The 22,501-nt window shown below is 43.4% G+C and overlaps 1 protein-coding gene across 2 annotated transcripts in view; it reads left to right on the top strand.

Annotated features, from left to right (window-relative positions):
* Positions 1-22,501, top strand: part of LOC119723028 (MAP kinase-activating death domain protein-like) — a 56,297-nt gene that overhangs the window by 11,008 nt on the left and 22,788 nt on the right. The gene's annotated exons all lie outside the window — the stretch shown is intronic.

Raw genomic sequence — 22,501 nt, 5'->3', positions numbered from 1 at the left:
TGCAACATTTACAATTACGTTGCATTTAGGGCAAGCTTAAAAAATTACTGTTCGCGAGGTCAGCGGAGGTTCGCGAACTAATTTTGATCCCAAGTTAGGAGTAAACGTCAAGCTCTCCAGGTTCATTTGCATCGCATGGCAATGCGCCAATATGCTACAGCCGCTGAGTTCGCGAAGTGCGCGAACCTATCGTACGCGGAGTTCGCGTAACCAGCTACTGTTCAGTGCTCCGGTAATATTCAGGCTTTGTTGCGTCGGCAGTATTTGTTATTAAACCAGGAGCAAGGCGCTGTATTCCCGATTATTTTCCTGAAATTTGTTTTTTGATAGGTGGCAAATTTCCGACACATCGTTTGTTAAATGTTGACAAGTGGAAATCAACTTCGTGAAATCAGAAAGAAAATTCCACACTGCATGTTTTTTTGACCCTGGCTTGGGCAATATTTTAACCCTGCAGTATTCATCAATTCCAAAGACTGCAAAATTGTATTGTCAGGAAGCATTTTCCCTCAAAATACGATCTAATTAAATTATTTGGATATGAATTGCACTTTTTTTTATATAATTAAGACCGATTGTCGTGATACGGAAAAGTGTACTATCCATGGCTTCTGATTTCTGCATTCTATAGAACTTATTTATTGGAGATGTTGTCTGCATGTAGTCCTTTCTATTTTTCTTTCGTAATGTAGAATTAGTGAAGAATCCATCGGGCCTAATACGTTTATCAATAAAACAACTTCAAGTTGCTCTCGATCCCCCCGGCCGTGCTCAGAGTTTCTCCTCGAAAATAAATACTTCCGTCTTTTTTGAAATGCCTTTTTTTTTATAGCAATATAAAACAAATCCACTTTAGAAGGAGGTTTCAATATAAATTTTATTTTATTGCACCCAGACCAAATGTTAGAGCCGAAAAATCATTCACTCTTATGTGTAATGACCGCAAAAGCAATTAAAACATCAACCGTTATTTTAGAGGAATATTACAAAGCGTCCAATTAGGATGGAATAAATCATTTCCTGTTTCTCCAAAAATACATATGAAAATTTTGTTACAGAATTGGAAAGAAAATGTAATAGCAATAAACTGAAGAGAACGGGTAATCAACTTCCACCATGCAGTTTAGAAACTGTATCATGAATATTTACGAAGCCGACACACGTCACTAGATATCCTTGACAATAATGTTACTATGGTTATGCCTATATACATGGGATGTTAGGGCGAGTCTTATTGCCTGCCAGTTAACTCCAGTTTGGCGGGAACGTATTCACAGCATCGCATTGGTGGTGACATTTCGTCGTCATGACGATCTACCTGTCTGTCTTGTGCTAGACAAGTTCCCACGCTCTTGTTTTGGCAAGAAGCCAAACCAGCAATACCCTTTTCACGCCAGGCATCATTTGGAGTTACCGGCGGCTGTTTACTGTTAAGGCTGAAACGATACATCGATACATCGGTGCATCGCGATACATTCGTTCACGATACGACATATCGGTACGAATGTTTGGTATCGATATTATTAATAATAATATAATAAATAACAGCGGCAATGCACCGAAAGAAAATTGCAAGCAACTGCGATGCATGAGAAGCACGAAATGTAAAAATAATAATGCGAAGAGTTCAAGTTTCACCTTTCCGAGCGCACGCACGTGAAAAGTTCATGCGGACTCTCCGTTGTGTCCGTTTTCTTCAGGTGGTGCATGCATTTCATGTACCGTAATTTTCGGAATATAAGCCGCGGCTTATCGTTGATTTTGCCCATGAAAATGTTTAATGCAGCTTATACGCAGGGCGGCTTATACGCCGAGCCTTGAAGAATAAAAATAAGATTCACATGTGTATTTAATGTACTGGTACAAGAAGACATGTGTTGCTGAAATGAATTATCAATTAATAAAGTTATTAACAAACCGAAACCAAAACTGAGCAATAAAAAGTACGGTGAAAGCTGTCTTAGACGCTTGCGACTGGCCGTACGTGATACCATGGAGGATTCCTCCATCGTGATACTAGTGCAGCTGCTGCCATGCAGCATGCTTAAAGGGAATATACATGTACATCATTGGCTTTTGCTGCAATTTTCAGAAATGAACTGTTTGAGGGGTTAGTATAATAGATCAGATATTGTTTAACTGACATGTTTGAAGTTTTGTGTTACGAAAATGCTTGAAAAACCAAGAAAAACAAAAATGTTTAAGTAGTCTGGTTCCCTGACTCCACAAAAGATAAAATGAATCAATTTATGGATGTCAGAAAATTGTAAGGTAAGGGAACCAGTCTAGCTGGCCTGCACCCGTTCATGAACATGTAACCAATAGCAAACAAATTTTGGACTGAAAAAAATTGTAATTTGGAGTAGTAGTTGAAAAATAGTTAGGTTTTTCCAACGGTGGTCGGCTGACCACCGTTGGAAATGTATACAAAAATACAATTTTCTTGAAAATGACTTGACACCAGGTGCCATAATTTTAAAGGATGCTTTAGGCTGGCTCTGCTGCCGTCTTGATCCCTGCTTCAATATAATATGGATTCTACTCGCCATGAAATTCTAAAGTATTTTTGTAATTAATTTACCATAACTAAGTTATCGGTAGGTATATTGTGATTCATCTTTTTTTTTCTTCTTCACTGTGTTCGGGTGATTTGATGACGCTGAAATAACCAAATGTCCTTCTGTTCGATGTTTTTAAATTGGGGGGGGGGGGGGATTTTGCCTGCTCATTAATTAGTTTTGTTAAAATGTCTAATTGTGCATTTTTTTATGTCGTAAATCAGCCAACTTTCATCAACGCTGCAGTCCCTGTCTGGAACAGACTGAGAATGTGCAGTTGGAAGGGTTAAATTCAGAGAATGCTGGTGTTAAAAAGGCACAGTGCTTCGCGAGACCCATGGAGACCCATTCAGCTCTACTCTGTTGCGTATTTCCACTCCTTTGACTATTATTCACTTAAGCATTTTATATTGAAAAACATCAACAGTAATAGATCGGCCTGTATTTGCCTTTGGATTGGGAAATTGTAAAACTAAACCTAAAACCGGTACTCAGTTTTTATTCTTGTATTATTTTTTTCCGGAAATTGTTTATTTATTATTATGTCATGCTGTCTGGGTCATTTTGGAAACTACGAGAATGCTTTAAATTTTCATGGCTTGTATGCTACACTTTTTCAACAGGAGGATTATTGGGGACCTATGATTTGCATTCTGATGGATCTGATTGGCGTATGTAACACTATTAAACACCTGTCGTTAAACAAAAAATGAAATCAATTTAATCTTTAATACACTGATTACAAAATACATGATGGCGAAATTGCCCAGTCACAAAATGAGGCATTTAACATTTAAACTCGGACAGCTTAGAACTGCAATGTGTATTGCTAGGGGCGGTTTTGAATATAAATTATAAATGCATGCATATTACAATTTTCTCCTCGTCAAAATCTCCCATTAGGGTTTGTGCATTCTAATATGCTTAATTACTTTTTAGGAAATAAGGCTTAAATTAGTGTGTTAATAAGGGCTCCGTTTCATTAAGAGAACGAATAGACTCCTATATTATTATGTTTGTTTTAGGACCTAAACGTTTGGCTACACAGTACATGTACATGTCCTCATAGTTCGCCAAGATAATGTTGAATATCAGCTGGCTTAATTTTGTGGGAATAGGGCATGTTATTTATGAAGGGAAATAAAATATAAGGGGTGTCCTAAAGTATAATTATTACAATAAACACGATTACCTTAAATTGTATGATAATTGATATACATGAACATTGAAGCCAGTAAAAAAAATAACTCGGTCTCTCAGTCTCTTTCGCAATTTCATCAAGCGCAACCCTGCCCGGTTGGCCCATATTTAGGGGTGTTGGGCAGTACCACAAGACAAGACGAGACAAGTATATGTATTCGCATAATTGTGATGGCAACGGAAGGCATAGCAAATCGTCATGTTTTCCTGCAGAGTTGGTCTGTACTGCTGCTCGGCAAAATAAGTACATCAGCAAGTTCTTGATATGTAGCTCTGCTCCTCGTTTATGATGTGAAGGCTCAGCAAAGAAGGCAAAATTCTGCACCTCATTCGTGTCAGTTTCCCACTGGACATGATGCCTCTCAAGTTGCTGCGTACGTTCGCGAACAAGTACAAGCGCCGGCAGTCATCGTGTTCCCAGAATTGATAGGTACTCAATGCATGCATTGTTCGGCCCCGGTATCGGGAGCTGATTATTTCTCATCATTGCGTGCCAGCTACATGCCAAGCTACGATTTCGTGCTCTGGGAAAGTCCCGCATTATTTACAACGGCTGTTTCATGTACATGTATTATATTCTTCATATAATCAGACTGCCTTGATTTTTTTTTCTATTAAGGCCGACAGTATAAATGAAATAAACTAATAAAAAAGAAAAAACATTGTGTCTACATCACTCTACTTACCTGTAGAGCGAATACTACATATGCATTGTTCCCTATGCCGGCAGGCAATTTGCTAAGAGTTTTACACAATAGCGCCCTCACGTGTCCTACCCACAACGCCCTGTGACATGCGCACTACGTTAGCGTCCTCTTTTTCTCTTAGCCGCAGGCGAGGTATAACGTGGAATTTCAATCGACCTGAATTTCACTATTTTATTTGTACCTCTTTTGTTTAGAGAAAGCTATTTCGAAGAAATAAAGAGAACGTGTTTATTGTAGAGTTGTTCTAGTGAAGTATTTTGAGTGAAAGTGAAGTAGGAAATGAGTAAATCTAGGAAGTTGGGGAGGACTGGGTGTGTCGATAATGGAGGGACGTACATCCCACCAGACAAGCCCGAGTTCTCGGGGGACTGCACCGGTGATGGTACGTCACCGCGGCAGCAGTCCCCTAGTCGGCCTCTTCAGCCACTGCCGGCTGTCGGAGCTGACGGACCCGTTGATCAAGCGGGGGGCCGTACAACCCCACCGTCTTCGGTCAATATTCACGGGTCCGCCCAACTGAAGGGGAAACGCACCGGCAAGACAAGGAAATTGTCTGACACCGGGGCAGTACCCAAAAAGGGACGTACGGCAAAGGGTGGCCCCACTACGGGGCGCACCGTGCCTGTCCCTGGCCCGTCTACGGGGCACACGCAGCCGGAGGAAGTACTCCTCCATGGCTCAGTGCACCCAGGCCCACCCAGCCCCGTGATTACCACGATGCCTGGGGATGGGCTGTTATATGGCCGGCTAATCGACCGTACAGCACCCGCCTATGTTACCGGCGTGGGGGCGCTGTCGGCCGCCCGGGCTATTGATAGCGTAGAGCCGAATCCCTGGGATTCCCCCAGAGCGTTAACGCTACGCTCGGAGGGCCATGCCTCTACATCAGATTTTATTTGTTGTTCGGGCATCCCAGTGTCCCCGCAATCCTCGGCAACTACTCGGAGTCGTTCTGCAAAAAATCAAAAATCAAAAAAGAGCCGCCGTTCCCGCCGTTCTTCGACGAGTTCTAGCGAGTCATCCGGCTGATCACACCGTGGGAAACGCCACAAGGGTGGCGACCCGATCTCACGCGATGATTTTTTGGAGGCTTTTCAGTCCCTCGCGGCCTCATTGTCGGGCCGACAGGGAGATTACGGTCACAGTTGGCCGACTCCAGGCCAAAGGGACATACCACACACGGTTAGCCGTGCGCCGGAGTCCCCTCCAGAATTACAGCCCCCACACGCCTATGCTCCACTCTCGACCAGTTTGCTAGAATGTCGACCTTGGCAACATCGTCACGCCGCGCCAATGTGCTAGATGCGCTTTTCCTCCCTTCACCTGGAGCACGTAAGCATCTCGACGAACTTCCATTGTCAGGCCCGGACTTATTTTCTGGTAAGTTCCAGGAGGCCATGGAGGCCGAGGCAAAGCGCCTCAAGGCCACTGAGAAAATAAATCTCAAGAAACCGGCCGAGCCGAAAACGGACAAGACAAAGAAACAGCCATCTTTTGTCATTCCCCGGCGCCGCCCCCCGGTCAGAGCGGCCCGTGGTGGATTTCGTGGGCGCGCCGATAAGGCGGTCGGCCTGCGCTATTCACAACCACATACCGGACAGCGTCCCCAGTCGGGACGCGGTTTCCGTGCGCCCACTCCCCGGTACACCGGGGCCTGGCGCAAGTGACTTATGCGTCTCTGAGCGGCCTCCCGCCGCTGGACCCGTGGGAGGCCGCCTTCAGGAGTTCGTGGGGTCCTGGGTGCAGGTGACTTCCGACCGTAGGGTCCTCGAAACGATCAGCAGCGGTTACGCGCTCGAGTTTACGAGGACCCCCCCCGTCGGACATGCTTATTCGGACAACGCCCGTACCGCCCGACACAGCAAAACGCCGCTCCCTCGAGGAGGAGATCGACGCCCTCCTTCTAAAGAGAGCAGTTCGTGTTGTCCCCCAAGGGGGGACCCGGGCGGGTTTCATGTCAACCTTCTTCTTGGCCCCCAAGAAGGAGACCGGCGTGTGGCGTCCAATATTGAACTTAAAACCCCTCAACAAGTTCATACGTCTGAAACGTTTCCGCATGGAAACGTTACGGACCATTCTCGAATCGATCATCTCGCCCGCGTGGGCGGCCAGTATAGACTTGAAAGACGCGTACTTTCACGTACCGATCAGGCTGGAGCACCGCAAATTCCTACGTTTCCAATACAAAAATATACTGTATGTATTTGTGGTGCTCCCGTTCGGGCTATCCACTTCTCCGCGGGTGTTCACCCGGATCGTGAAGACGATCGGGGCGGCACTGCAGCGACGAGGGATCATGATATTCATGTACCTCGACGATTGGCTAGTAGTGGGTCGTTCTCGAGGGGAGACGGAAGCGGCGCTCCAACTCACGTGGCACCTTGCTTCCGACCTGGGATTTCTCATCAACACCAAGAAATCCCATCCAATCCCCTCTCAGGTTCCCACCTTTCTAGGTGCATCCCTCGATCTTTGCAGGGGACTGGCCCGTCCATCGGAGGACCGCCTGCTGAACCTTCGGCAGTGCGTGTCCCTCTTCCTCCCGACGGTAGTGGCTCCGGCCCGAGCCTGGCTCAGGCTGTTGGGCCTTATGGCCAGTCTGGTGGACTTAGTGGAGTTTTGCAGGCTGAGGATGAGGCCAATTCAACTTCACCTGCTTTCTTTCTACAGACCCTGCTGGCACCCGATCGACCATCCGGTACCCACTACGTCTTGGCTAGTCCCCCACCTTCGTTGGTGGCTAGTCGGCCAATATAACGCAGGGCCGCGTTTTCCGCCCGCCCCGCCCGTCGGTACTTATCACAACCGACGCGTCAGGGTACGGCTGGGGGGGCTACCCTCCACCCGCGACAGGTCGCGGGCGTATGGGGCCCCGCACATCAGTCATCCCACATCAACATCTTGGAAATGCTGGCAGTCACCAACGCACTAAAATATTTCCGGTCGGACGTCAGAGGGCAAGCAGTCCTGGTACGATGCGACAACGCCATAGTGGTGGCATACATCAATCACCAGGGTGGCACTCGGTCAGGCCATCTGTGTGCACTAACGTGGGATCTCACCCTCTGGTGCATACATCACGGGATAGCACTGTCGGCAGTCCACATCCCGGGGGAAGAGAACGTCACAGCCGACGCTCTCTCTAGAGGCTGGATCGCCCCGACAGAGTGGTCACTTCTCCCACAGGTGGCTCAGTAAACTTTTGAACGTATCCTTCGACTAATCGACCAGCCGCATGTGGACCTATTCGCGTCGCGAATGAACAATCAGCTACCGATCTACTGTGCGAGGGGCCCAGATCCCAACGCGTGGCAGACCGATGCACTGTCGGTGCGGTGGGACGGCCTACTGGCCTATGCCTTCCCACCCATCACCCTCGTTTCTCGAGTGCTGACCAAGATCGTGCAGGAGGATTGCCGAATTCTCCTCATAGCCCCGTTCTGGCCCCGCCAGCCGTGGTTTCCCCGGCTCGTCCGACTCTTGGTTCACCGCCCGGTAATTCTACCGAGAAGGGCCAATCTCCTTTATCAGCCTGGCTCGGGAATCAGTCAGCAGGCTCCGGGGGATCTTAACCTGACGTGCTGGGTATTGTCACGCGATCCCTCGGCTCAGCAGGCCTTTCGCGACGAGCTGCAACAATTGCAGCCCAGTCCCGTAGAGCCTCAACCAGAAAGGTGTACGATAGCCGACTACGCCATTTCTTTAAATGGTGTAGACGGCAATCCATTCATCCCCCCAATACTTCTGTAGGGGAAGTGGGGGATTTCCTCCTATACCTTTTTAACAGTGGGCTCACGACGGCCACGGTCAAAAATTATCGATAGGCCGTTGCCGCGATCCATCAGGGATTTTCGGACGGTTCCTCCGTTTCCGGCAACCCTGCAATTAGCCAACTGATCAGGGGGATGTTTAATACTCGTTCCCCAGTACGCACATTAATCCCATCTTGGGACCTCTTCAGTGTATTATCTACACTGGCGAAGGCTCCCTATGAACCAATGAATTGCTCAACTTTGTTACAACTCTCCATCAAAGTAGCTTTTCTATTGGCTGTCGCTACGTCCCGACGACGTAGTGAACTAAACTCGTTATCAATGCAGACAGGACACATCCGGTGGGAACCGGGGGGTGTCCGCCTGATCCCTACGGCCGGTTTTCTCGCAAAGAACCAGTCAGAGACCGGACATCAAGTCTTTTTCGAACGAGACAAACGACAAACTTTGGTGCCCAGTTCGAGCACTTAAGTGGTATGTCAACCGTACAAAGTCGCTTCGTACGGGACACGACAAATTGTTCATCACGACGACCCCGCCCCATGGGCCGGCGTCCCGCGATACAATCACTCGCTGGATCGTGACAGCTATCCATTCCGTACCGGGCGGCTGGCCAGCGACCCAGGGACCCATTCGAGCGCATGAGGTCAGGGGAGTGTCCACCTCGTGGGCCTTTTTTAAGGGTGTCCCCCTAGGTGACATCGTCAAGGCAGCCTGCTGGAAGAACCCTAACACGTTCTCCGAATGCTACCTGAAGGATGTCCTCCAGGCAGATGGCAAGGCTGGAAGAGAAGTGCTACTGGCGGCCAGTCGGGCCTCACGGAAGCACTAACGGGTGAGCATATAAATATACATGTATATATTTTTATGGGCATTAAGTTTAATTAGGTGTACCCTTCATGTGTTCATCCCCATAATGGTTACACCCCCCTGACTTTTTGCGCACAAGCTCTTTGGGTTCCCCTTACGAGGTGAAGCCTAGAGCGTCTGGGGTGTAGGTTTTTTGGTTTGGTGTGTTTGCCTTTGGCCACGCCTCATGTCCTACACCCCTGTAGACATACGGTAATTCGCGTATACCCACCGCCTTACTCGGTGCGAGTCTATGCATATGTAGTATTCGCTCTACAGGTAAGTAGAGTGCTGAGACTCCCCCCCCCCCCCCACAGTAGTGTGGTTGGGGTCTACGAGCGAATACTTACCTGTAGAGCACCCCTCCCTCCTTCCCCACTATACTCGATCCCTTGAGTGCTTACGCAAGAAAAAGAGGACGCTAACGTAGTGCGCATGTCACAGGACGTCGTGGGTAGGACACGTGAGGGCGCTATTGTGTAAAACTCTTAGCAAATTGCCTGCCGGCATAGGGAACAATGCATATGTAGTATTCGCTCTACAGGTAAGTATTCGCTCGTAGACCCCAACCACACTACTGTGGGGGGGGGGGGGGGATTTCACAATAAATAATGTTACTAAATATGGATAAGTACCTTTGAACACCTACTTTCACCAAACAATTACTTCAGTCGTAAATTTCATGAGTGAGTGTTTTTTTTTGGTCACGTCACTCTATGCTGTTCGTCAAAGATATATTTGATAAAATCAATCATTTCGATTGCGTTACCTTATCACCACATAAAGGTTATTGTTGATTTTTTTTTTTTAAGAAACAAAGAGCAACTTTTTAACCTTATTTGTGATCCATTTTTCCGGCAAAAAAAATTTCAAAAATGGTTCCACCTTTTTTTCAGACCGTACCCGCGTGCCGTCTGGTTGGATCGCTTCTGGACGGAAGTTCCAGTGATCCGCACTGCATGGCTTCCCTGCACTCAATATTTTGAACCAGCGGAATGGACTTACCTGTTTCGGCTCATTTCTTCAACCATGTTTTATTAGCATAATACGAGATTTTAAGTTCCAGCATAATTTATATCATCGTCAAAAACTAATCACAATATTATATCAAACTGAAGAGAATCGTTTTTTTCTACGTCGCGGTCAGCATTCGGTGTGAGTCCTTAATCATTATTTAATTCGTGTTTTTACATTCAGTTTTTCCCTGCAATCGTGTTTCCTTCAACTAAATTTTCAACAGGCTAGTGCTTGCGCACTAGCCTTCCTAAAAAATATTAGGAAATTGTCCCAATATCCGTTAATGTTTTTGATTAACTTCTGCATTGAAAAAACATCGCTATTTCACATGCCACTTATCAAAACCTTTCGCCGCTCGCGCTCGCGAACATTAATCTCTCCAATAAACCCCAATATATTTTGAGCACGCATGTTCGCTGACTTCGCCTTATTATAATAAGATGTCTAAGTGCTGTGAATTATTCAGTACGAACATTAACATAACAAAGGCGCAGGTTTCGTGACTACCTCATTAACTTGACCACGGATGGATGAGTAGCACCGCGAAGTTCGCGAACTGCTCTGCTCTTAGCGCCGGACAGATATTCGTGAACATTCGCGAGCAGTTCGCGAAGTCTTTATTGAAGCCTGCCCTTAATCTGTAAAACTCTTAAATTTACTAAAACAGTTTATACGTAAAAGTAGGAGTCACGCACTCGTGCTCACTGTCATGTAATCATTTCAATACAAACTGTACATGAACACACACGAATTCAATGCAGGTTTTGTCAATTCACTATTATTGGAACGTTAAAATGAAATATATAAGGAGAAGAAAGTATAGTAGGTGCTTGCTAAATGTCCATTTTTTTTGAGCAAGTATGGCACGCAATGTAGAAACGGCACTAACATGGAAAGCAATACAGTGTAAAATGGTGGAACAAAACCATTGAAAGGTTGTCATGTCTTACATGCAGACTTTTTCGTGGTTTATGACAGAAAAGTATCGTGGGTGGGCTTGTGGGGGCCCATGCATTTAGCATACAATCTTTGAAACTCTCAGGATACGTTCAAAAGTTTAAAATTACTTGAAGCCTTTTTTTTACCCTTTAAAGAGCGGGGCAATGATATTGAAAAGTGATTGAAAATATTTTTTAATCATTTCACTTCCTACTTGGCATTTGGACAGATGACAAACGCTACATCATGAGAAAACAAATCAAGAATTTTGCCTCTTTTTGGGGTTGAGGCCTTTAAAAAGTGGGGGCAAAAGCCTTTAACAAAAAAATCTACCTGTAACAGGCAATCTCGTTGTTGTTTTTTTCATCCAATATATGAAAAGGGGTAGGCAGAAATTTTGCATGTCAAATCAAAAGCTGCCCTCATTTTCCTAAAAATTATCTGCGATTATCTTCAGCCATGAAGTCTGCACTTGTAAGGAAGGAAGGAAGGAAGGAAGGAAATTGGGCACATCTGCTGGCAAACAACTGACCAACATTCTAACCCAACTTTGATTTTTGAAGACATTAAATAAACAAACATGGAAAGCTTGCTAATATTCCTGTGAAATCTTACCAGGTACTGGTATGCCATTGTTTTTAGGCATAGAACTAACATTTCCAAAAGTAGTAGGAAAGGATAGGTTTCACTCAAAAGGCTAAATTTATGTCTTTTTTTGGGGGGGGGGTCTGAAATCAGCAAAATATAAGTTTATTATACTATTATGTGTACTTCACATTTGTAAAACGTATCTCAAATTTCTGTATGTTTATTTGAAAATTGAAATGAACACAAAATTTGATTGTTACATTGTAGATCAAATTTACTCAATTTTTTTTTAATTTTTGTACTTTCCTTTAAATTTTGTTAAAAATATTTTTTTAATCCACCTTAGAGCATTTCATTTATATGCCGGGTCTACTTCACTCCACTTACCTTTAGAACAATCTACTTATGCATATTCCCTAGACCGGCAGGTATTTCCAGCTAGGTAAGAGTTTAAAAAAATAGCGTCCGCAGGTGTCCTACCCATAGTGCCCCGCGCTCTTCCTCTTTTCTCCTAGCGGCAAGGGTTACTGCCAAGGGTTACTGCCTTACTCTTCCATCTATGCCTCGGGGCCTTCACAGAATCATTCTTTTGTCTGGTACTCTTGCAAGTTGCCTTGATATCTCTCTTAACTGATGCAGTTTTATTGGAGATTTTATCATTCTGTTTTATTGTCCAGTTGTTGGAATTGCATTTGGACTTGTTGCAAATTTCCGGCTTTATGGCATTCTTGGATGAATGTTTCTTTCATTAGTCAGTTGTGTAACTTAGAAAAATGGCTCACTTAATAATATTTGTAAAGGCCTGGTCCAAATTGATAGAGTCGCGAAATATTTAATAGAAAACTGGGACAAAAAAGAAAGAAACAGACTGAATTGCGATGTAACTTCTCAAAAAAATTTAATCCAGGATTAACTGCAAGTTTTACATTCACCAAAAACACAAGGAAATGACTTTCTTAATTATCCAAACTGAAATTTCAGATCAACTACTGAGGAACAAACACTTGAAATGTGACCGAAACAAAAAAAGGAACCTTTTGGAAAAGAAAACCAGAAATTAATAAATTTGGAGAAAAAAAATGAATTGGAATAAAATCGAATTGGAAACAAAAGTAAATAAACCCAACAAAAACCAACACAGTGCCAATAGCGGATGGCCTTAGAGTACTTTCAGACAGTGCCCATAATATCTAAACACAAAAAAAAAATACATGTACAAGAGGATATGCTTTTAAGAATTTTGCCAGGAAAAATACACAAAGCAAAAAACAATTCAAAGAAGAAAACAAAATACTATTAGAAATGACTAAACTATAAAGGAATATAATACCAGTAAACATTACTCAGCTATGGCTACATTGTCAAGAAGAAAAGAAAAAGAAGATAAGATCAAAAGATACATGATACATGTACACAAAACTATCTAACCATCCATGTTGCATGAGAGTAAAGTCTCTTATCTATATATAGAACCCTATTCAAGAAACTCAGCTTTCCTTGTGAATACTTGATGAGCTACATCTGGTCATCATAAAGTTAAAGACCAAACTATTAACAATGGCAAGTCTCAGTAATCCTGGAGTCAACATGCTAATACCATATACAGTACAGTACAGTCCCAGCAGGGGAACATGAAACCATGGAGCTATAAAATAGCTCCATGATGAAACTTCCAGTGTCCAGGCTCTATCTCCCCTAGGGCAAAGTATGGAACAAGCTAAACTGGCTTGGTATAAATAAAAGTTCAAGCTGCTTGAGTGAACTAACCATGGCTAATCAGTAGCTCTGAGTCAGATAAATGGCCACCTGTTCTCCTACTTGTTGTAACTAAAATGTTGGACTTCCAATCCAAAACCTCAGCAAGAACAAAAATAAAATATCGCTCTTCTATTGTGCAGCAAGTCAAAAGGTTATAAAAAAAAAATAAAAAAATACAAGTTAAACTTAGTTCAAACGAAATCGATATACATGTACTGGATCCTTCGCAGTAAAAATCAACAAGAATCAATTCAACTCAGTCATCCTGACTCAAAATAGGACATGACAGGTTATTATCCATCAAACTTGATGTTAAACGAAACTGTATATATGCGGTAACAAAAAAGAGAGGTTGACACAGAACCAATGCATTGCTGGCTGGAGTGGATTAATCAACGTTTCGAGACAGTAAAACTGTTCTTCTTCAGGAATCTATACAAGTAAAAAAAAAAAACAATAACAAAACTTAAACAAAACGAACTTAAACAACAATTACAGAACTTAAACAAGGGTGATAACTGTGGTGATTGAATCAAGTCGAAAAGGGTTTATGAATTTGCTCCAATGGCATTGGAAGGAAGGGTAAACTAATGGTGTGGGGACTTACCAGGTTGGGTGTGGGTGTGTGTGTGTGTGTTAACTATTGAGTCTTGAGTCTTGAGTGGTGAAATCCTTATTCAGCTATTCAGCTATACTAGGATGGTATTAGAGGTGACTGAGAGTGGAGTCTGTAGGAAGCGGAGAGTACGAGATAAGACAGTGACGGGAGTGAAAAGGAAGATGACAGTGGACAATTAAGCTACAGAGAAAATGGACAAAGGAGGAGCTCACAGCCCTTGGTGTCAAGCGGGAGCTAGGTTGGATAGGGTGTGTTATTGATGTTTGATGTTCATCCCAGCTGGTTCTACTATGTTGAGTTGGTGCATCCATTGTATTTCTGAGAGTTTGCGAAGTTGGGTGGAGTTGGTGGTGATTTGTTCTATAGCGAAAATTTGCATGAGAGAAATGTTGTGGTCTGGGAAAGATTGAAGTGTTTGGTGGTGGCTTGATCTTTCTTATTGAGTGAAGCATCAGATCTGTGACCCCTGAAGCGAGTTTTTAGAGTGGTGCATGTTTCGCCGATGTATATTGCATGTTGCATTTGGTGCATGTGAGGCAGTAGATGATGTTTTGTGAGGTACAGGACAGGTGGCTTTTGATAGGAAAGATTCTCCCTGTAGAACTGCTGCAGATTTGTGTGGTATTGATAGCGTGTTCACATGACACAGCGTTTTGCTGTGCATTTGAAGAATCCGGCAGTTGGTGTATCTGTGGCTTTAAGTGACAAAGACACAAGCAAATCTTTCAGGCTTGGGCTCCTTTTATATCAGGCATGCAACTGGGAAGTCACAAAAAAAAGAGGAAGTTCAAATCTAATTTTCAAGACTTTGTATAGTGTTTTTCTATTTTCAATGGCACACATTGGAAGTGAAAAAAAGAGGAAATCAGCTGATCCGAGGAAAAGTTGCATGCCTGTTATATGTAATCATAGATAGATAGATAGATAGATAAATGGTTTATTTTCATTAGACTTGATGTGGCAATCAAAGATTGAATTGGATCAAGTCAACAGATAAAAATGCTAATACAAATACATTAAATAAAATAAATTAAATTAAATTTAAAATAAACAAGTACTTTTACATTGAAAGGTCCAAAAACTGTCTTAACCCAAAAGTATCTCTGACATGCCAATCTTCATTAATTAAAAATTCCATTTTACAGATAAAAACAAATGTCATATGGTATCAGTTGTGATAAAAAATATACAGATATGTATGCAATAATTAAGAAATTTGACAAAGATAACGATAAAGATAACGAGAACAATAACAACAATTAACCACAATCACGGCTATATAATGATGAGAATAACGATTAAGACAACGATAATGACGACAAGAACCATAATCACAATAATGATGACAAAAGTAACAACGAATACAACAAGGACAGTATTGACTACAATGGAAACAATAACCACAATTTCCACAGTGACAACGAAGATATAACGAAGACAACAACAACAACGATTACAGCTATAACGACAACCACAATCACCCCGATTTCCCTGCGATTCATCAGGATTTCCCTAAAAAGAATTGGGGTCTAGCAAGGAATAAAAACTGGTGAACTTCAAATCTAGCAATCATAAAATTAAAAAAACACTGGAATTAATTAGAATTAATTAAGTCAATGAGGTAGGGTACTGCACTGTTCTTGAATCTATTTGTTCTATATTGCAACTGAGGAATACTGGAATTACGTAGAAATCTGCCATTTGTGGGGCGAGTGGGGATGATATTATTCAACTTGGAATTTGCTTTCAGATCTGTGGCAAATTTAAGACACAACTCAGTTCGTCTGCTACTCAAGGTCGGTATGCTAAGAGTATCTAGGGCATGTTGATAATGAGTGTAATCAGAACCTAATATAAGTTTGAGTGAGCGTTTCTGAACACGTTCAAGAAGATGTACATGCTGTTTGGTTATTCCGCCGTTCCAGAGTGGTACAGCATACTCTAGAAGCGGCCGTAGAAACCCCTTGTAGATTGTAAGAAGGTCCTCTACCGGTAAACCATGGCCTTTGAGAACTCGGATCATGTGTAACCGTCCATTTGCTCGTTGTAATATTGAGTCGACATTTGTATCCCACTTGAGATTCTTCTGTATGTGTACACCCAGGAGTTTCACTGTATCCGACTGCGGGAGCTGTTGACCATATATGGTGAAGATTGGTGGGATTGGGGGGTCTCTCATGAAGTTAATTTCCATTGATGAACATTTCGCAGGATTGAGCTTCATGTTGTTTGTTTCAGACCACAGAACAAGGGACTCAAGGGATTCTTGCATTCTTGATGGTGCATGTGAGGACCGATTCTCAACTATACTCAGGTCATCTACATATTTCCAGTAATGTGTGGAGTCATGATTGTTTTGGAGCGCATCATTGACTACTGCTAGAAACACGATTGGTCCAAGGCGTGTTCCCTGCGGGACACCAGCATGCACATTGGTCCAATCAGAGTTGATTCTTCGATAACGCACACACTGCTGTCGGTTACTGAGAAAGTTACAAATCCACTGGACTAGTGTGGGTTCAACTCCTAAGGCAAGTAGTTTCGTGATAGCGATGTTGTGGTCAATGTGATCGAAGGCCTTGCTGAAGTCAGTTAAGATAAGCGTGGATGATGTTTTAGGTTTCTCTGCATGTTGAAACAAAGATGTAGCAAGTCAACAAGATAGTGTGTGGTGCAAAATCCCTTGCGATTTCCAAACTGGTGTTGATCTATGTTAGGTGCCAAATCCTCAAAGGTCCATTTGGCAACAAACCCTTCAAGAACTTTGGCAAAATGGTCTGTAAGAGCAATCGGCCTTAACTTGTCGGCCACAGCTGGTGATGTTTTGGGAATTGGAACAATAGTGGCTCGTTTCCACAGGTCAGGAACCACTCCACAGTTAAGAGATGTATTGAATATGTGGGCCAATGGCGTGCTCAGTTCACAAGCGAACTCCCTGATAATGCGAGCAGGTACATTATCCGGTCCACCTGATTTGCCAACTTTAACACGTTTCAGTTCGTGGAACACCTCCCAGGGTTGAACGTTGGGAGGAGGTACCTGTGATGGCAGATATGCTGGTAGTTGAGCAGTGTCAACAGGCTGGAGATCATCAGTGACAGCCACCAGTAGCTTGTTGATGTAATTAGCTACCTGGGCTGGGCTCGTTATGTCTTTGTCTGGCACACTAATTGTTGGTCCCACCTGATGACCATGGGTAATGGCTTTTATTCCTCTGTACCATCCAGCTGGGTTAGATGCCTTATGAGTCTGTATCCTGGTGATGTAGTGTTTTCTTTTAGCAAGGCGTATTTCTCGGATGACTTTGTTTCTAAGTTGTTTCCATGTTCTGTCTTGTTTATGATGGAAGGCATTTTGTCGCTTCCTAATCAATGATTTGATTGCAGGGGTTATCCATGGTCTGTCCTGTGAGTGCAATTTGGTGGTGCGAGTTGGAAGGAAGCAGTCCAGAGCCCAGTTCAACACTTCATAGAAGGCCTCGCATTGCTGGTTAGGCTCAGTAGCCTCTAAGACAGGTGACCAGTCATAATTGCAGATCCACATCCCAAATTGGCGGATGTCTGAATCACGTAGTGGCCTTGTGATTTGTGTTCTAGTAGTATTTTCACTTTTGCGCTGTTGAGTGGGCGACAATAAGATTGCATTATGGTCACTTCTTCCAAGCGGGGAACACATTTTGGGTTGCTTGTAGTGAGTTGATAGATTTGTGATGATTTTGTCCAGGGTTCTGTTTCCCCTAGTTGGTTCTTGAACAATCTGCTTCAACTTGGGGTCGGTGAGCAATGGCTTTAAATCAAGTTGATTAAAGTCTCCCATGACTGCAATGCCTGCATGTGGGTGGTTGCTAAGAACATTGTCGAGTGTGTCATGTAGATGGTCGGGTAGTAGATTTGCAGTAGGGCTGTTTGGAGGGTAATACACCAATGCGATTACCAGATGGGACACAGATCTTGGAAGAGAATGTGGGCGAATTTTTATCCATAATACCTCAAGACCCTTCGGCGTGCTGATATTTAATTGTTCAGAGGCATACAGCTGATTGACATATAGTGCGATGCCTCCTCCTTGTTTTCCAGTCCGGGACTTGGCAAACATTGTGTAGCCAGAGATTGAAACAAGCTCTGGAGGTAAGTCTGGTTTAAACCATGTTTCTGTGATGGCGGCAACATCCACATTGTTATCCAAAATAATAGCATGTAGTTCATCCAGTTTATTGTTCAGGGATCTGGAGTTGCATAAGTAGAAAGTCGGTAATTGATGACGAATCGAAATGCTCTGCTGCAACTTGACAAGAACTTGTGATCTAGGAGCTTTATCACAAGTCCGGTAGTTCTGATGAGAAAAATAGCAGTTACACAGTACTTGAATCTTACGCCTCATATGGGTTCCAGCACGCCGTCCTCTCCGCCGTTTGTGAAGACCATTTGCACGGATCCTGTTATGCACAGTCAATGGTAGTTTTATTTCAGAGCAGTCATGGCGAATACTCAAAAGAGCTTGTGATGAATACTGGAGATTCCTCTCCATTATTGCAGTTGTGAGCAAAGAAGTATCAGAACTACACAAACGATAGTGAGGTGAATTGTTTCCAGCACTAAATGCTTGATGAGATCCGGTAAAAGCATTTACATGTACATGTAGTTCTGTGTGTGCAGGTAGGCCGACGTAAGTAATGGCTGCCAAACAATGTAACGTTACATGTACATAGACATGTACATGTACATATGCAGATTGCACTATCACCAGCAGGGAGACAGCAAAAAGCAGTATTTTGCCGTATTCAGACGAAATAGCATATTTCTCGGCATGCATCATCGATGTATGGTACTTACAGAATCATAGTTCAACGTCAGTGATTAATAACACGGAGTCTGAGGGCAAGAATTCGGCAAAAAAGTCAGAAAATCTCGGAGTATTTAACGTGTGCAGGCAGCAGCTTGAACAGCGCCCTCAATCATGGGTGGATGTGGAAACCAAGACTTCAGTCTGGGTGTGGATTGAAGTATGTTGAAGTTGTGGAGAAGAATGTTGGAAATATTGGGGAGATTGGGGTTGTATGGCAGACATAGAGGTATGCGGGTACTGGCATCCTTTGTGTGGCGGGGATTTAGAGCGTTGGAAAGGTTGACTGTGCGTGCTCTGGCGAATGCTTGATTAATTAGAGTGGAGGGGTAGTTGCGTTTCCGAAGTTGGAGACGAAGAGTTTCCAAACGCTGTTTGAAATCCTCATCATTAGAGCAATTGCGTCAGAGTCGTTGGGCTAGGCTGAAAGGGAGACTCTTTTTGGTGTGGTGGGGGTGGCACGAATTGAATAACAAATACTGGTGGGTGTCTGTAGGCTTGGTGTGGAAAATCCAGTGTGAGTTGGAAAGCTCGTGTGTGAATTTGATGGTTAGGTGGGCGGAGTTACAGTATTCAAGGAACTCATCGAAGGTGGAGCGACTCCCTGACCAAAGCAAGAAAATGTTGTTGATGTATCTCCACCAACAAATGGGTTTGTGTGGAGAATAAGTGAGGAGTTTGGCCTTAAGCTGACCCATGAACTAATTGGCATAATTGGGGGCCATGGCAGTGCCCATGGCCATACCTTGAGTCTGAAGATAATGATTGTTATTGAACTCAAAATTGTTTAATGTGAGTATGACTTTGATGAAGTTCTTGAGTGTTTCTGTGGAGGGTTCTTTAGATGTGCGATCATCGTGTGGTATGTTGGCGTAGAGAGATATGACATCTAGAGAGGCGATGAGTGTGTGAGGTGGGAGGGGCCCAGTTTGATTTATGATGTCTATTTTCCGTAGAAAATCGCTTGTGTCCTGAATGTAAGAGGGCAATTTGCGAACCAGGGGTTTAAGGTGATGGTCAACAAACTTTATATGTTTTCCATGGGGGTGTTGTTGCCAGATATGATAGGGCAACCTGGGTTTCCTTCCTTATGAATTTGAGGGAGCAGATAGAATTGTGCAGTACGGCAGTTGGATGGCGTTGAGAAATCCCTTATCTTTTTTGTTGATGTCTTCCTTATCATAAGCAACTTTAATAGCATCAGAGACTATTTTGATGTGTTTGGGAGTGAGGTTGGATGGGAGCTTTTTATAGAAGTTGCGGTCGTCAAGTTGTCAATTAGCCTCATTTATATACCAAGTTTTGTCCATTACTACTACAGCCGAACCCTTATCAGCTTGCTTGATTACAATGTCAGTTCTTTGACGGATTTCTCTGAGGGCCTTGTGTTAGTTATTGGGGAGGTTATCATAGGTATTACGGACAGGTTTACTCAAAGTGTCTGGTCTGATGCAGTCAATGAAAACCTCAATGGCGGGGACCCTGTTGGTTGGGGGTGTCCATGTACACTTTTTCCTAAACTTGAGTTCTTGGCATGAGTTAACTGGTTCTGTTGAGTCTTCGTCGTGGAAGAATTCCCTCAGGCGGAGGCGTCTTCCGCATTCATTGATGGAGGCTTGTGTTTCCAGTGGTTTTGGTGGGTGGGGTGTAGGGCAGAATGAGAGCCCACGAGATAGAAGGGCTGTCTCATCCGGTGTCAAGGGCGTGGCTGAGAGATTTATCACTACGGAGGGGTCCTGGGTGTGTTCCTGCTGGCTTGCCCGTTTGCGTTGTTTGTATAGTTTATGGGGGATAAATCTGCAAGATCTTGATGCACGTTTGCCGGTAACTATACACTAATACGCAAACAAATGAAATGCTTAGAAATGGAAACACTCATGTTTAGGCAAAGTCAGTCCTAAAAATATCAAAGTCACAGAGTGGAAAACAACTTAAGAAACTAATTAATAGAAAGAATTACTACAAAATATCTATATCACTGAATTTGTAACCAAATATACCCAAATAATGAAAACAAAACTCACCAAAAGAAAAAGCAGACGAGTCAATCAAGGCATGCATGTAGGGCTGGGGATAGAAACGTTTTGACTGTTCCTCTTCACTGCCTGTCTGCTAAATGACATGCTCCACACACAAGGATGGGGACATTCCTAAGTGTTACATAATCTGAGGGATGAGCACTCTTAAATGTACAGGGGTCAATCTAGGTACCATGTGAAGCACAGGGGAACTTCACCAGGGTGGGTCATACTAGCAAAAACAATAATGCATGGGAAACTACTCCTACAAAAACAACTAAGGGAAATTTGCCCCTATTACACCTGCATAATGTCAGGTTAATTGGCAAGACTGTATGGTGCAGGATTCCATACTTTGGGATAAGTTAATCCTCATCTGTTCTTAGCATGCATGCACATCTTCTACGTCTGTCTCCAACCACCATGATTCCACTGACTGAGATTAATTTCTTCAGCCAGGAGTTATGTAGACCGATCTTCATCCTCGGCAAACAGCAGAATTTTGACATGCTTCGAGTCTTTAGAACAAGTATTTGTCCTACAGAGTCTGATCAGATGTGGTTTTATGTAACTTCATACATAAGGGGTTCATCAGACACTTCTTTGAAGCATTATAGACTGGAATTCTTATTTACCTCGGTTCTCCCTGACCACGAGCTTCTGCTTCAACTTACACTTGTTTGTTGCTTTAGAGAAGGCTATCATTCCTTAGGGAATGAACTACCAGTAGATCAGGATACTTCCAACTGGATTGGTTTGGGTTTACTTCACCTTTTTTCTCAGTCGGTATAAGTCTGACATATGGCGGCCCATTATCAAAGTTTTACATTCAGCATAGGACTTCAGATGGAAATGCTGTCTATATACCTCCCTCCATTCTCTGAAGACAGGTCGGTTCGCTGCTTGCATCCATCATTGGGATGCTAATGTCCTTGTACGGTACCCATACGTGGATCATCAGAAGTTGGAGTTCCGTGTACCTACTGGGTTTCACTGCAGACTTTTTGGATTTTCACATTTCCTTTGGGTCTTTGTTGTGGCAGCATTCCTTTTTACAGCAAAACAGATCCATTTGCTCTTGTACTTAGATGATAGGCTATAACAGACCTTATCTGCAGTATAGCCTTTAAAGTCTGCCTAACTCGCATTTGATGATGTTTTTCAACTTCAGTATCGAGCTCCTTCCCGACAACTGACCTACCTTGAAACATTTTCCAAATTGGTGTCAGGCATTACTGGGGAATTTGCAGTATTTTTTTGTTTGGCCTACATGTAAGTAGGGATATGACAATAAGCCAGTTCGGTATGAATCAAATTAGGTTTTGCCCTTCACCGACGTTTAAACACTGTGTACTCGGTGTGTATTACCTCCCGAGTGAAAGTTGGGAAAAATCACTCGGGTGGGACTCGAACCCACGACCTCCTGCTTTCTAGTGCAGATGTCTTACCACTCGACCACTGAGCTAACGGGATCGGTTGGCTGGTTCGAATCTGTGATTTTTCCCGAGTGATTTTTTCCCAACTTTCACTCGGGAGGTAACACACTGAGTATACAGTATTTAAACGTCGGTGAAGGGCAAAAACCTAAATTGATTTATATCACCCCGACGCAAAATTTCATCTTATAACAGTT

This window comes from Patiria miniata, unplaced genomic scaffold, assembly GCF_015706575.1.
Source record: "Patiria miniata isolate m_02_andy unplaced genomic scaffold, ASM1570657v1 HiC_scaffold_1, whole genome shotgun sequence".
NCBI classification, from domain to species: Eukaryota; Metazoa; Echinodermata; class Asteroidea; order Valvatida; family Asterinidae; genus Patiria; species Patiria miniata.
The sequence above is the reverse complement of the archived record's forward strand: the minus strand, read 5'-3'. Positions and strand labels throughout refer to the sequence as shown.